Consider the following 14,768-nt stretch of genomic DNA (forward strand, 5'->3'; position numbering starts at 1 on the left):
AGGTGTATTTTATTCGTCTATGAGTGTCCATGGGTCGATTTCATGATTTATTGCGTCATTTGGGCACAGTGCCAATATTTGTTCTGGACCAATGAGGTACAGCTTGCGTCACTTCCGGATTACTGCGGAGGACTGAGCTACAGTAGGGGCTACAATCTGTGGTCACTGGGGTGGGAGGTGGCGTCTCTTGGCCTTGACATTGCGGCTCCGACCACGGTCCACCTGTGCAAAGTCAGAAAATGCAGGCATCCCATTTTGTAGTGGTTTCATTATAGTGTGTGCTATTTACAGCTGCACTAGACGACAATAAAATAATCCTCCTCTGAAGTTTTGCGGTAGCCGAGTCATTTTTACTATTTCCTTTAGCCCTCTTAACCAAATAATTAGTTGGCAGAAAGCGTAATCAGCTAACGCTTATTTGCTATATGTGGTAGTCCAGTAGCCTATGCTAAAACAGTTCGCAACTTCGGCTACCAAGCCATTTGACTAGCTAGCTAACCCTAACTGGCAAATATTCCATCTGTCAAACGTGTTTGACGGCTTGTCAGTCGTGTACATTCCGTAAATGTCTACCTGGGCTATGCTGCACGAATGTGACAAAGCTAGAAGCTAGCAAGAAAATAATAATAATTAGAAATTCAATGTACATTATTTTTGTCTTCATGCACCAGGTGGAAAACTTGCTATACAAAGTGCGTTGTCATATTTACACGCCTGCAGATCAGTTATTAAAATACTTGGTAGATTTGTTAATCACCGCTGACATTGTTCATTTTTATTCGGTAAAAAGTGACTTGCGAACGATCGGTCAGCTAGCGTCACCCAGTAAGTAAACACCACAAACGGCGATGGAGTAGTAGCAGTTAATGGCTCATTAACTTGACTGTGGCGAAAACCTACGACGATAACTTGCTTGGTTAACAGCAGGTCTACCAGACAGTTATATGAAAATTAGCCTAGTCAAATCACCAGTAGTCTACACATCTCTGATTGATTGACCATCAGTGCAGTCGATGTTCTTCCCCTGTAGTTCATATTGCTAATGCGTGAGCTAACCACGGATAGCTTACCTAGCTCACTGGCAAACTGATATGCTAGCTAAGCATATTCGTTTTGCCGAGAAACATAAATTGAAGATAACTGAACATAATTGTATGATTAATGTCATACATATAACGTGATTACATGACACAGTACAGTCACGGATGGAAATTAAACTCCGTAAACATTTGATCATATATTTTAAAACATAACGGCAGACAGTCAACTAGCCTCAAGTTCGTTCTGAAATCGTTCGTTCAGGTTGATGGGCTTTTCCGCACGGGACTGTCAATCACATTGTAAAAATCACAAGACCGCTTAACTCTATGGTTTTGGCTCCAAATCGAGAACATGGCCGCGCCCGCCATTGAGCTTCAAAACGTGTTTTACAGACCCACGGAGAGGCAATGGGTGACGTCACAGTAGCTTTGTCCATATTTTTTACAGTCTCTGGTTCAAACACTTCTAGCATCAGACACACCCATACAGTCCACACCACTCATACGTACACAATGCTATTCTCTAAGACACTGACTCTCTTCCCACAATGTACAAAAGTTATTTTGTTTCCATAAAATGCAAATATATTAAGTTGCTGATTAATTTTTGACAGAAGTTCATTAACATAATCTATTTTATAATCTCAATTATTGTAGACATATTTTCTTTATTTGATTAAAGGGAAACATATGATGGTGCCTTATTTTTATTTGGGAACTGCTGCTTACACCACTGTAAAAAGAACTGCTTAATGTTGTTCATCTAATTTCTACTGTTATTACTCTTTCTTAATTGTCCCTGTAATTTGTATTTAGCTTTTCTATTGTATCTAGGGTGTTTATTTTCTATTTCCGTGTGCGCCCCACAAATGCTTTCCAATATCAGAACGCCTCCCTTTATTCCTGCATACAGGCAGAAATTAAAACTCTGCAAACCTGTTGTGAGGACATCTAAGAAGTGGACCAGTGAAGCTATGGAGGATCTTCGCGCGTGCTTGGACTGTACTGACTGGGATGTTTTCAGGACTGCTACCAACAGTCTGGATGAGTACACAGAGGCTGTGACGTCATACATCAGCTTCTGTGAGGACAGCTGTGTACCATCACGCACCAGGGTTAGTTACAACAACGACAAACCCTGGTTTACAGCTAAACTCAGACAGCTAATGTTGGCGAAGGAGGAAGCATTTAGGAATGGGGACAAGGACCGGTTTAAAGAGTCTAAATACAGGTTTAGCGGTGAGAGATGCTAAACGATTCTACTCTGAGAAACTTCAACAGCAGTTCTCAGAAAACAACTCAGCCTCTGTCTGGAAAGGCCTCAGACAGATCACCAACTACAAACCAAAAGCCCCCCACTCCACTAATGACTTGCGCCTGGCCAACGACCTGAATGAGTTCTACTGACGATTTGAAAGACAATGGGACAGTGCTGACACCATCCCCTGTGACTCCATTCACCAGCTCCAGACCACCAGCTCCTCCCCCATCTTAGCAGGGGCCCGGGCCTCTCCACAGTTGCCCACCTCAGAGGCCCCCTCCCTCTCCCCTATCACAATGATGACTCTCTCCCTCCTGGAGAAGGATGTTAATAGGCTATTCAAGAGACAGAACCCCCGCAAAGCCGCTGGACCAGACTTTGTCTCTCCCTCCACCCTGAAGCACTGTGCCAATCAGCTGTCTCCGGTGTTCACAGACATTTTTAACACCTCACTGGAGACATGGCACGTACCAGCCTGCTTCAAGACTTCTACCATCATCCCCATCCCTAAAAAAACAAGGACCACAGGACTCAATGACTACAGACCCGTCGCCCTGATCTCTGTGGTAATGAAGTCTTTTGAGCGCCTTGTACTGTCCCACCTTAAAACCATCACGGACCCACTCCTGGACCCCCTGCAGTTCGCATACAGAGCCAACAGGTCTGTGGACGATGCTGTAAACATGGCCCTCCACTTCATCCTCCAGCACCTGGACACTGCAGGAACCTATGTCAGGATCCTGTTTGTGGATTTCAGCTCTGCCTTTAATACCATCATCACCTCTGCTACAGGACAGGCTCTCCCAGCTGCACGTGCCTGACTCCACCTGCAGGTGGATCACCGACTTCCTGTCTGACAGGAAGCAGCACGTGAAGCTGGGGAAACACGTCTCCAACTCCCGGACCATCAGCACCGGTTCCCCTCAAGGCTGCGTCCTTTCCCCTCTACTCTTCTCCCTGTATACCACCTCTAGTCATCTGTCAGTCAAGCTCCTGAAGTTTGCAGACGATACCACTCTCATTGGGCTCATCTCTGGTGGGGATGAGTCCGCCTACAAGTGGGAGATTGAACATCTGGTGTCCTGGTGCAGCCAAAACAACCTGGAGCTAAACGCTCTAAAGACAGTGGAGATGGTTGTGGACTTCAGAAGGAACTCAGCCCCACCGGCCCCCATCACCCTGTGTGACTCCCCAGTCAACAATGTGGAGTCCTTCCGCTTCCTGGGCACCATCATCACCCAGGACCTCAAGTGGGAGCTGAACATCAGCTCCCTCACCAAGAAGGCACAGCAGAGGATGTACTTCCTGCGGCAGCTGAAGAAGTTCAACCTGCCAATGCCAATGATGGTGCACTTCTACACTGCCATCATTGAGTCCATCCTCACCTCCTCCATCACCATCTGGTACGCTGCTGCCACTGCCAAGGACAAGGGCAGACTACACCATATCATTCGCGCTGCTGAGAGGGTGATTAGCTGCAACCTGCCATCCCTCCAGGACGTGCACACCTCCAGGGCCCTGAGGCGGGCAGGAAAGATTGTGGCCGACCCCTCCCACCCTGGACACAAACTCTTTCAAACACTCCCCTCCGGCAGAAGGCTGCGGTCCATCAGGACCAAAACCTCACGTCACAAGAACAGTTTTTTCCCAACTGCAGCTGGCCTCATCAACAAGGCCCAGGACCCCCACTGACACATTCTGTTATCCTGACCCCCACGGCCACCAAACAGACATAGCACCTGTACTTATTATAACACTTTGTGCCCTTGCACTATGCTTATCCTTGCACTATGTTTATTGCTTATTGTTTACTGTTTACTGTTTGCACTATTTTTATGTTTATTGCACTATGTTTATTTAATTTTATTTAATTTTATTTATTTTATTTTATGTTCACTGTTATGCATCACCAGACCAGAACAAATTCCTTGTATGTGAAAACCTACTTGGAAATAAACCTGATTCTGATTCTGATTCTGATTCTTTAGAAATAAAGAATTACTTGCTATTTACTGGCTAAAATATTTTTATTTTTGGTTCTCAGAGATGTCTGGTTTGAACTGTTCCACCAGGCTATATGAATCGAGTTGGGCACTGTCTGGCCCAGTGGCCAGATCCTTTACACATAATACACGGATCCTTTTGTATTTTCCGTTTGTTGTTGCGTTCGCGGCGGCAACTCTGTGTGTTGTGGTTATCTCTACCACGATACTGACAAGATTGTAAATCAGCCAAGGATACATACACGGCTGCTACCTCCACCCTGTCAGCCGTTTTCTCTACGACTAACTTTAGGTGTAATCTTACATGTAACACTACGCATTGCTTTTATCCAACTCTCGCTGTTGGTCATGTATTATTTTCTTTAAACTTGCCATTTCCATCTTCAAACATATTACTCGCTCCCACATCTCATCTCCATTTTTAACTTCCTCATTTACACTTTGTGTAGCCTTTCTGCATCACGTTGCCACACATCTCTCGTGGTGTCACTCAGCTTCGCTTCCTCATAGAATTATTTTGCTCGACCCACTAGTCGCCTAACATTCCACTCCTAATGATCAAACCACAAGCTTTGAATACCTGCGGCTCTCACTTTTCGGTCACTTTTTTCATGGGGAAGGGCCTGTCCTTTTCATTTAAGTATTTACTTACACTATTAGCTATGAACTCCTTCACTTCTTTCAGCATAGCTGGATCTATAGACTAATTTTTCTTTCTTCACGCCACTTCTCTCCTACTTTACTCAACGGCTCTGGAGAGCCACCTGTCACCATCACTATACAGTTATTATAATTATAGTTCTATAATATAAAACAATACTTATTACACAATTAAAATATTTATGTCTCTAATATATAAAACACCTTATATTTCCCTTTTATGACTTACCATCCATCTGACGACTGCTATCCACAACACTACGAACGCAACAGCCCACCACCAAGCAACACCCTAGCAACTGCCTATAACTCCATAGCAACCACCTAGCAACCGCATAGAACTCCATAGCAACCACCTAGCAACACCCCAGCAAACACCTAGAACACTCTAGCAACTGCCTAGAACTCCACAGCAACCACCTAGCAACACCCCAGCAAACACCTAGAACACTCTAGCAACTGCCTGGAACTCCATAGCAACCACCGAAAACTCCATAGCAACCACCTAGCAACACCCTAGAAACCACCTAGAACACCCTAGCAACTGCCTAGAACTCCATAGCAAGCACCTAGCAACACCCTAGCAACCGCCTGGAACTCCATAGCAACCACTTAGCAAAACCCTAGCAACCACCTAGTACACCCTATCAACTGTTTAGAACTCCATAGCAACCACCTAGCAACACCCTAGCAACCACCTAGAACATCCTAGCAACCGCCTAGAACTCCATAGCAACCACCTAGCAACACCCTAGCAACCACCTGGATCTCCATAGCAACCGCCTAGCAACACCCTAGCAACCGCCTGGAACTCCATAGCAACCGCCTAGCAACACCCTAGCAACCACCGAGAGCACCCTAGCAACTGCCTAGAACTCCATAGCAACCACCTAGCAACACCCTAGCAACTGCCTAGAACTCCATAGCTACCACCTAGCAACACACTAGCAACCACCAAGAACTCCATAGCAACCACCTAGCAACACACTAGCAACCATCTAGAACTCTATAGCAACCACCTAACAACACCCTAGCAACCCTCTAGAACTCCATAGCTAGCACCTAGAATTCCATCACAACCACTTAGCAACACCCTAGCAACCACCTAGAACTCCATAGCAACCACCTAGCAACACCCTAGCAACCACCTAGAACTTCATAGCAACCACCTAGCAACACCCTAGCAACGGCCCCAAACTCCATAGCAACCATCTAGCAACGACCTAGAACACCACCTAAAATACTAAAAGTCACTGCCAGAACAACATAGCAACTACCTAGCACTGCTTGCATTGACGGCAACCACGCTTCACAATTTCTGCAGGAATTGTCTAGTTATCATTATTCTTATTATTTTTCTCTGCTAAAAGTGTCTGAGGCTCAGCAACCATAAGTCCTAGAGCAACCAAATTTGGCAGGTGGGTTCCTATGGCCCCCCACTACTCAGGCACTACAAATCACCTATGTCGGCCAGATGGTGGCACTATAACAAAGGGTCATGCGTAAAAGGCCATAACTCCCACACCATAAGTCAGATCAACACAAAACTTCATCGACCTATTCATCTGAATGCACTCTATAACTTTGCTTTTGGGACCACCTATGTCCGCCATATTGTTTGCCTGCCAATTTAACTTTTTAGTTGGGATGTGGAAGCTTTCTCTGCTAAAATTGCCCGCCATTTGGACTTTTTTATTATTTGCAGTGCAGAAGAGCTGTAGCTCCACATCTAAAGTGTTACGACATCTAGTAAACTCCTTTACGGCAAGCGGCTAGAAAACATCCATGACAACGCAACTAAGTAATCCAACACCGTCGGGTCTAGTTTTCATCAGTGAGGGGAGGGTCTGAACTTCATAATGGACAATATTATCTATCTGTGCATTCATAAAAATACTCTTTCACCACTCAAAAATCGTATTCCGTCATAGCAACAAGATAAACCCGACAATAGCCGAAGATATGCCAATACGGCAGTGAAAACGCATGCTCACTGAGTAACGAAATAAACGAGATAATGTTTTAAAAAACGATACCATGTCATTCTACAGTCAATATCTGGGACTAAATATTGAATAAAACGATACCTCATTGAGGTTGCTGCCTGATGTGATTGCCTATCCTAAACAAGCAGAACACAGCAGTAATATGAATGAGTTTAAAAAAATTTTTTACAAGGTTTTAAGCTCAAACAAATAGCTTTAAATTACGTAAATGAACACATACATAGCATTAACTCAAAAACAAAATTAATGTACTACTGTAAAATTGAATGATTGCAATAAGAGATTGCAAGCTAGCTTTCAGTTTCCTTCCAAAGCAAAGACCTAGCAAGCCCATGTCACAATAACTCCACTTACATGACTACTTGACTTGAAAAAGGAGTCAATATTCTTCTGCCTTTTCCTTTTGAGCATTTGCCTCGTATCTTGCATAACAAAAAGAACAATGAGAATGTTGAACCATGTCAAGCTCATTGGCTGTCGCTAGCAAACTATCGCTAAAGCAAGCACGTACTATCAGGCTAGCCAACATTGGTCTGACTGCTACAGACTGTAAACCAAGGGTGCAAGAGATGTCCCCAAAAGAGGGGGGTATTCAGACTTTAACTTGCTATCTAGCTGTGACAATGCTATATAGCTAACTATAAAACGGCTTGGCTGAATACACGATTCTGATTGGTCCAAGGGACAAATAAAGTAAAGGGACACTCGGCCTTTTAACAGTTCTAAAATCAATGCGCTACCAAATCCAGCCTTCTAAAGCAGTTTAAGCAGCAACATTATTCTTTCACTTTTGAATTGTTGTTACATCCCCTCCTCTTTTCAATGTCCAATTTCACAATTGATGGCAACATTGAATCACATTTCTAGTTACTGTTGCTAGCTTTATTTACGGTTGCCAACCATCCTGCAAATCGGAATCGTCCCTTTTTTGGACAGTAGAATATTCGTTCCGCATTTAACTCATGGCTATGGGACGCATTTTCTTTTGTATCTTTGTTAACGATTGCGTTTATAGTAACTGCTGTTTTGAATATAATTCAGTAGTTACCTAGCTAGCTATCCGGGATAAAAAGCATGCCATGAGACCTTTTTGACCTAAAACCCAGCTGAATTTTAATATTGGCGGTGAACCTATCATAAGGCTAGCTGGCATTCAAACCCGGTATCAGAGGGTCTTGGAAAAATGCTGTTTACACCGCGTGACTGCACCATTTAAAAAAGCAAGACAGAGCTAGGGAGATGAATTTGATTAGGTTATGGTTTCATGCAGTTTTCTTAAAGTTACAATCTCAAAGATTTCACAGTTTCGTGCTCTTTCGCGGTACCAATGGTGAGAAGCGGTAATTGCAGGTGTGTTTTTGAACCTCACTTCCCATAGATCCAACCGGATCCAACCAGTGTCGCCTGTGTGACGTCAGTCATTTGGCACCTGGGCCACGCCAACTATTACACTTATTATTTACTGAATAAAAACTGGTTGTTATACAAGTAACTTTATGTACATACTCATTCATTGTCTAACATTAGGCTAACTTAAGCTGTCTTTACACTGCCGAGCCGGGTTAAAATGCTGTAGCAGACCTGGGGTAGAATTAGTGATGATCAAAATTCCACAAATGTTCTTTATCCACCTTTTGCTCGGTATGAACATCTTACTGCAGAGAAGAATTCGCGGGATTTGCTGTGGCTCGTGCAATTATGTATCTCGTGCATCATCATCGTGAATGATTGTTGTGTGATATTTTTGAAACAACTGCCTTGTTTCTGGTTTTGCTAGCTAAACTGTTCGAGAATAAAGCTGAGCTGGGTGTTAAATTAGCAATCAGGATATGACGAATAAAACAAAAACAAAGGAGATTTCATCAAAAAAGGGCATCAAGGCTGAAGGAACATGAGGAAGCGTAATAAAATAATAACAACGCTAATCCATATTGCCGTATTCTTTTATTTAGTTTTCTCCGGCTTGACATCTTTACACAGAAATCAGACCCGGCTCTGCTCCACCTATACCCCGGCTTATATATTGATGAACTTGATGGCAATGTAAATAACGGTAACGTTAAGGCCAGTTAAGATCAATGATTCGCAGCGAGACGAAACGGTTTTAGAATGTTGCAGAGAAAATTGCGCCGGTGTGAACTGATTAGTTGCAGAGCCTCTGAAGCCGTTGCCTAGGGTCTCAAAAGACCCACCATGTCAAATTGCCAAGTGCAGTTTTAGAACGTTTACAATCAGACGTCTTGGAATTTAGCAAGTTGCATCCAGTCTCCTTGCGAATCATTGATCTGAACTGGCCTTTAGTTAGCTACATTGCAACGCTGCAACAAGGTAGCATTGCATTCGAGAGACGTTTTGCGAGGTCGGTACCGGTCGGTAGCGTTAGCTAGCGTTTTTTCTAATTGTTAGCTGACATTAGATTGTGTTAATTACATTAGCTAGCTAGCTAACGCAACGTTACCTGATTTGAGAAATGGATACTGTGCGCAACATTGCCTAAACTAATGTTGCCTTTATTGACATGGTCCGGTAGCTAGCGTTAGCTGTGCAAATAGCTATGTAATTTAGTAACGTTACATTGTCATCAAATGTAATACGAAATCTACATCAACAAATAATATGACCTCTCATGTTACACAAAAAGGTTCCATAATCCCCCCCCCCCCTCTACCTTTAACGCTAGCAGACACTGGAAAAAACAGTACGCTGCTCACACACAAGTGAGTTGAAGAGCAAGCCTGTTGCGTTAGCTCTGCCTACCCTCTCTGGAGGACCAATCACTGATGGGTGACTATCTATGCGCCGCTTGTGATTTTTTCCCGAGAATGTTGCCACAGACACCCAGTTCTTTAATCATAAATTATTATAATAATAATAATATTAATTAATATAATAATAGGCTCAATCACCATTGTGTTACCTAATTGAGCGATAGATAATGACTTAACAGACATTTATTTTAATGAAAATCTTCGAGATTATTACTTTAAATAATGTAATGACAAAAATGACCAAACTTGGTGCTATTGGTGCTAACTGTATGGTACAAAACGAGAAGGAACTATTTTTTCTTGACAGAATCGTTGTTTTCATAGAATTAACGACCAGAGGTTTTTGCTTAACAACGGTGCAAATAGAACTAACAACCAGAGTTTTTGCATAACAACAGTCCAAATAGAACTACCAACCAGAATTTTGCTTGACAACGGTAAAATAATATGCCCAAATGGCCGTGTAAGAATATTTCAATTTCAGGTGATTACGTCGATAAAAATCAATAAATATTAAAGTAACCATATATAGTCATTATTCGTAACCCATTGTGTAAGTGGAATAAACCCCTCTGGGCTGTCCCCTTATTGGAAAATAATATAAAAGGCTTCGCCTCGGCCGCATCACCACCCCGTCATACATTATTTTCCAATAACGGGACAGCCCATCGTGGTTTATTCTTTACATAATATCAGCTACAATTAGCTTGGATTAAGTTTGTTAGCCAGCTGGCTTGCATTTGGGATGATTGAGATAGGCTATCCTAGTTGTTGTGCTAGATAGCTAGCTGTTTCATTTCACCATGGGAACTCATTCTCTGAAGTACTGTTTTTACAGATTTTAGTTTTGTTTCATTGATGACTATCTCAGGAAAAAGTGGGGGGGATGGAATCGTGTTTCTGTGAAAGTACGGGTGTCACAACACCCGTAACACCCGCGGGTGCAATGCGCTTGTAACTGAGTTAGCCACTTATGTGAAACAGGACCCACTGCTGTGCAGTTTGCAGAATTGTCCAAGGAACATTATGGTTGCATTAACTGATATTATATATATATATATATATATATATATATATATATCAGTTATACACATATATACAGACGGGTGACAAATATAATGAATGCAGATGTTTCCATACCAGGTGTACTGCATGACACAATGAAGCAATTGACATCTTATCATGGCATGTGGCATGTATAAAAATAATGAGCAGGTTCTGTTGACAACGATTTTGTATCAAATGGTAAATGGTAAATGGACTGCATTTATATAGCGCTTTTATCCAAAGCACTTTACAATTGATGCCTCTCATTCGCCAGAGCAGTTAGGGGTTAGGGGTTAGGTGTCTTGCTCAAGGACACTTTGACTTGCCCAGGGCGGGGTTTGAACCGGCAACCCTCCGACTGCCAGACAATCGGTCTTACCTCCTGCGCTACGTCGCCCCAAGATGGCAAGAGGACAAGATCTAAGTCACTTGGAAAGAGGGTTCATTATTGGGACACGGATGGCAGGAGCTTCAGTCACAAACACTGCTCAACTGGCTTGTGTTTGAATAGGAAGAGTGACTAAAGTGGCATCTGCATTTAGATCTATGGGAAAGACATCATTAAATAGGGTTGAAAATTGTGGTCGAAAGCTGTCACTGCAGATCAATACAAAGTTATTCTGAGTGATCTCCTTTATCCTATAATGAACCATTTCTATCTTGATGGAAGTGGTCTCTTTCAGGATGACAGTGCCCCCACCCACAGAGCATGAGGGGTTGTGGAGGAAAATCCCTTCTTAGGTTCGGTGGGTGAGTCGGTGATGCAAGAATAAAGACTAGAACTTATGATTTCTTCTAATAACCTTTTTTATTCTCTTTAATCAATAATCCTTTTCATGTACGTAGGCCTACGGGAGGTCTCTAGTACCATAAAGATACATAGAGAGCTGCTTCCCATTATTTTTTTACATCCTTTTTATACAACCAGATCTCCTCCTACCCTGATGTATCTTCCCTTTAAAATAACCAATCCCAGCCTAGGTCAAACATATGTTTCATAAGTTAGTTTAACAATAACTATTATATAATCTTCCATTTTAATCAATGACAGATATCTCACTACACACTTACAGAGAAATATATATGCATGACTTGAATAACAAGTATTTGTCCTCATGGTTAACAATTGTTCCATCTTCCAGTTTCAAAGTACATGCACTTTACATGCATTCACTACATGCTGTAATCCAACTGAAATATTGACTCATATACATACCACCATGTTCTAACAAACTATGTTTATATCAATACTGTTGCCGTGATTACTTTGATTTTCATTCATTCATTTTAATAGAATATAATCTATACATTTACTAGATATAGCAACTCAGTTCTTTCTAAATCAGTATTCTTTCTCTTCTCTTACAACTCAAAGGTGTTCTGCACAAGACTGTTTCCCACCAGAAGTTACTTACAAAATTCCACCCAAGTAAATGTTTACAATTTTCCCTCCTGCAACTGGGGGTCAAAGATTCTTTAGGTAGTATGCATCAGTGTACAAGGAGACCACTGTCTTTCCTTAGTTACAAATAGACATAACACAGAATACCTATTGTTCTTCAGAGATCATCCCATAATCACATACATTTAAATATATACTTGATCAGTACAATCTTTAATAAGAAGAAATGTAAAAACATTAAAAGAATGAAGAAAACCCATACTTCCACAGGGTCCCTGAATTGTTTGAGTATCAAAATTATGGGAATCATATGCTTTGGCCTTCGTAGTCACCAGATCTCAACCCAGTTGTCAACACTTATGACAGATTTTGGCATAAGTGTTAGACAGTGCTCTCCACCACTATCATCTAAACACCAAATGAGGGATATCTTTTGGAAGGATGATGTTCCAGCCCTCCAGTAGAGTTCCAGAGACTTGTATAATCTATGCCAAAGTGCATTGAAGCTGTTCTGGTGGCTTGTGGTGTTGGGCATACATATGTGTAACCTACAGTAACCCAAAGATAGCAGAGTGAGCGGGGAGTTGAGATCTGCAAGTTTGAAGCTGGGAGCTCAGCTTGAGCTGTGAGGTGGAAACTGCCAGCTTGGCTTACACTGTTGAGGATTGAACTCTTACTGCAATAATACTGCCCAAAGCAGTGATTTCAGTAAGTAGGAAGGGGCCAAGCAACCAGAGCGTGTGACCTGGCAATGTGGGTTCCTGACCTAACTGAGCCAAGGATGCCTCAAAAAAAAGTTTTTGTAAAAATTTTAGATTTTATTGATTCAGATGGCAAATAAAAAAATCACACACTGTAAAGAATAATTTCCTTCCTATACGGGGTACATTCTACCAGCAGATGTTTATTAATATAAGATAAAGATATGACATGATTAGATGTAGACATATGAACACCATAATGTTTGGGACAATTACATCTTTTTTTCTTGATTTGTACAATTTTAGATTTGTGATCAAACCATTCAGATCCGGTTAAAGTAATTTTAAAGTCATTTAAGGGTATTTAAAAAAATTGTTTCACCATATAAATTCAGAGAATCATAACTGGTCAGTTCAATTGCTTTTTTGGTTGCCTTTTTGATTGCCTGTGGAGTATGTTATGGATGTTTGTCAACATAAGGACCACAGTTGTGCCAATGGAAGTCAAGAGAAACAAGAAAAAAAAACGGTCAGAGACACAGAGTAATTACATGAGTAATAAGGCTCTTTTCACTGCTCAGAAATTTGCATTATAGTTAATGTGGTGAATGAGCTTCAAGTTCCAGACACAAGGGCAGGTCAGATGCCCAACTTGATGTCATTGTGTCTAAGCAGATGTACTTTAGATGTCATATTTTAGGTTGTTAAGCTCCAAGCGTGTGTATTGTCTATGGTTGAATGATTCTGCAGCTTTCCTTCCCACCAAGGCCACAAAGCAGGTCAAACACACTAGTCCCACTGCCACAGCAGCTACCAGGCTGTATTTCACTGCTCCCAGGTTGTTAGTATCTCTCCCTGCTAGAGGAGTCAAGCTGTCAGGGTAGACATGGTCAGTGCGGGGGTGTGCTGATTGAGCTATGGAAATAAATATGGGTGGTGTAAAAATTTTAGTTGCCGTTGTGGATACTGTATTTGTTATTGGTGTGACTTGCAGTGATATATTTGGATCTATAGGTGGTTTTTCAGTGGGTTGGTGTGGTTTTCGGGCAATAACAACAGTGGCGGTACAAGTGCTTGCTTTAGTGGTGGTAGGTGTTGAAGTACTAATAGAGGGTCTGGTAGTCGTAGTGGTGGGTGTTAGCAGAGTGATAGATGCTGGAGTTGTAGTAGAATGAGTCGTAGTTGTGGCTGCAGTAGTTCTGTTTCTTGCAGTTGACACAGCATTTATTATCTCCAAACCTAAAGAAGGGAATACAATTTTTATAATGTGTAAAAGACATACAAAGATTGAAAACAGTGCATATTGACAGATCATTTGGATAATATATAAAAATCATAGAATCTAATAGCTATGAGAGGCATGTGCTCACTTTAACCTTGCATTTCATGATAGGCAGCAAAGTAGGGGTAATTTAGACAGCAACCAAGACAGAAATTCATACACACATTCTCTCTTCTGCATTTACCATTAAACCCCTGGACTCTAAATGGTTTTTGGCCATTTTTCACTATCTTAATTATTTATTTATTTATTTATTTTTACAGTTTTTCCACATAATTAAGAAGAAGCCCCAAGTATTACATACCAGTTTTATCAGAAGTCTCCTGGCAACCCAAATCTAACAACAAAAGTACATAATTTCACCTCACTGAAAACACCCTGCAATGTAAGTCCAGGGTGTATATAGTACCCACACCAAATATCATGTCAATTCAACTTGCCATTGTTTTACAATGTGGAATTATGTACATGAAGAGCCTGGCGCCTGAGCCTTGCACCAGAAAGGACACTAGACCAAAAAATGTTTATAGAAATGTTTTTATTCCAAAAGCACAATTGAAATGCCCAAGAACTACACTCACCAGTCACTTCATTAGGT

General features: G+C 41.7%; 1 long non-coding RNA gene across 1 annotated transcript in view; it reads right to left on the reverse strand.

Annotated features, from left to right (window-relative positions):
- Positions 1-11,581: 11,581 nt before the first annotated feature.
- The window catches only part of LOC135263712 (uncharacterized), a 42,039-nt gene continuing 38,852 nt past the window's right edge, over positions 11,582-14,768 (reverse strand). The window contains exon 4 of the long non-coding RNA XR_010332526.1: positions 11,582-14,127. This is a non-coding gene — a long non-coding RNA (uncharacterized LOC135263712). The remainder of the gene's footprint in view (positions 14,128-14,768) is intronic.

The sequence above is a fragment of the Anguilla rostrata genome, chromosome 9 (assembly GCF_018555375.3).
Source record: "Anguilla rostrata isolate EN2019 chromosome 9, ASM1855537v3, whole genome shotgun sequence".
Classification (NCBI taxonomy): domain Eukaryota; kingdom Metazoa; phylum Chordata; class Actinopteri; order Anguilliformes; family Anguillidae; genus Anguilla; species Anguilla rostrata.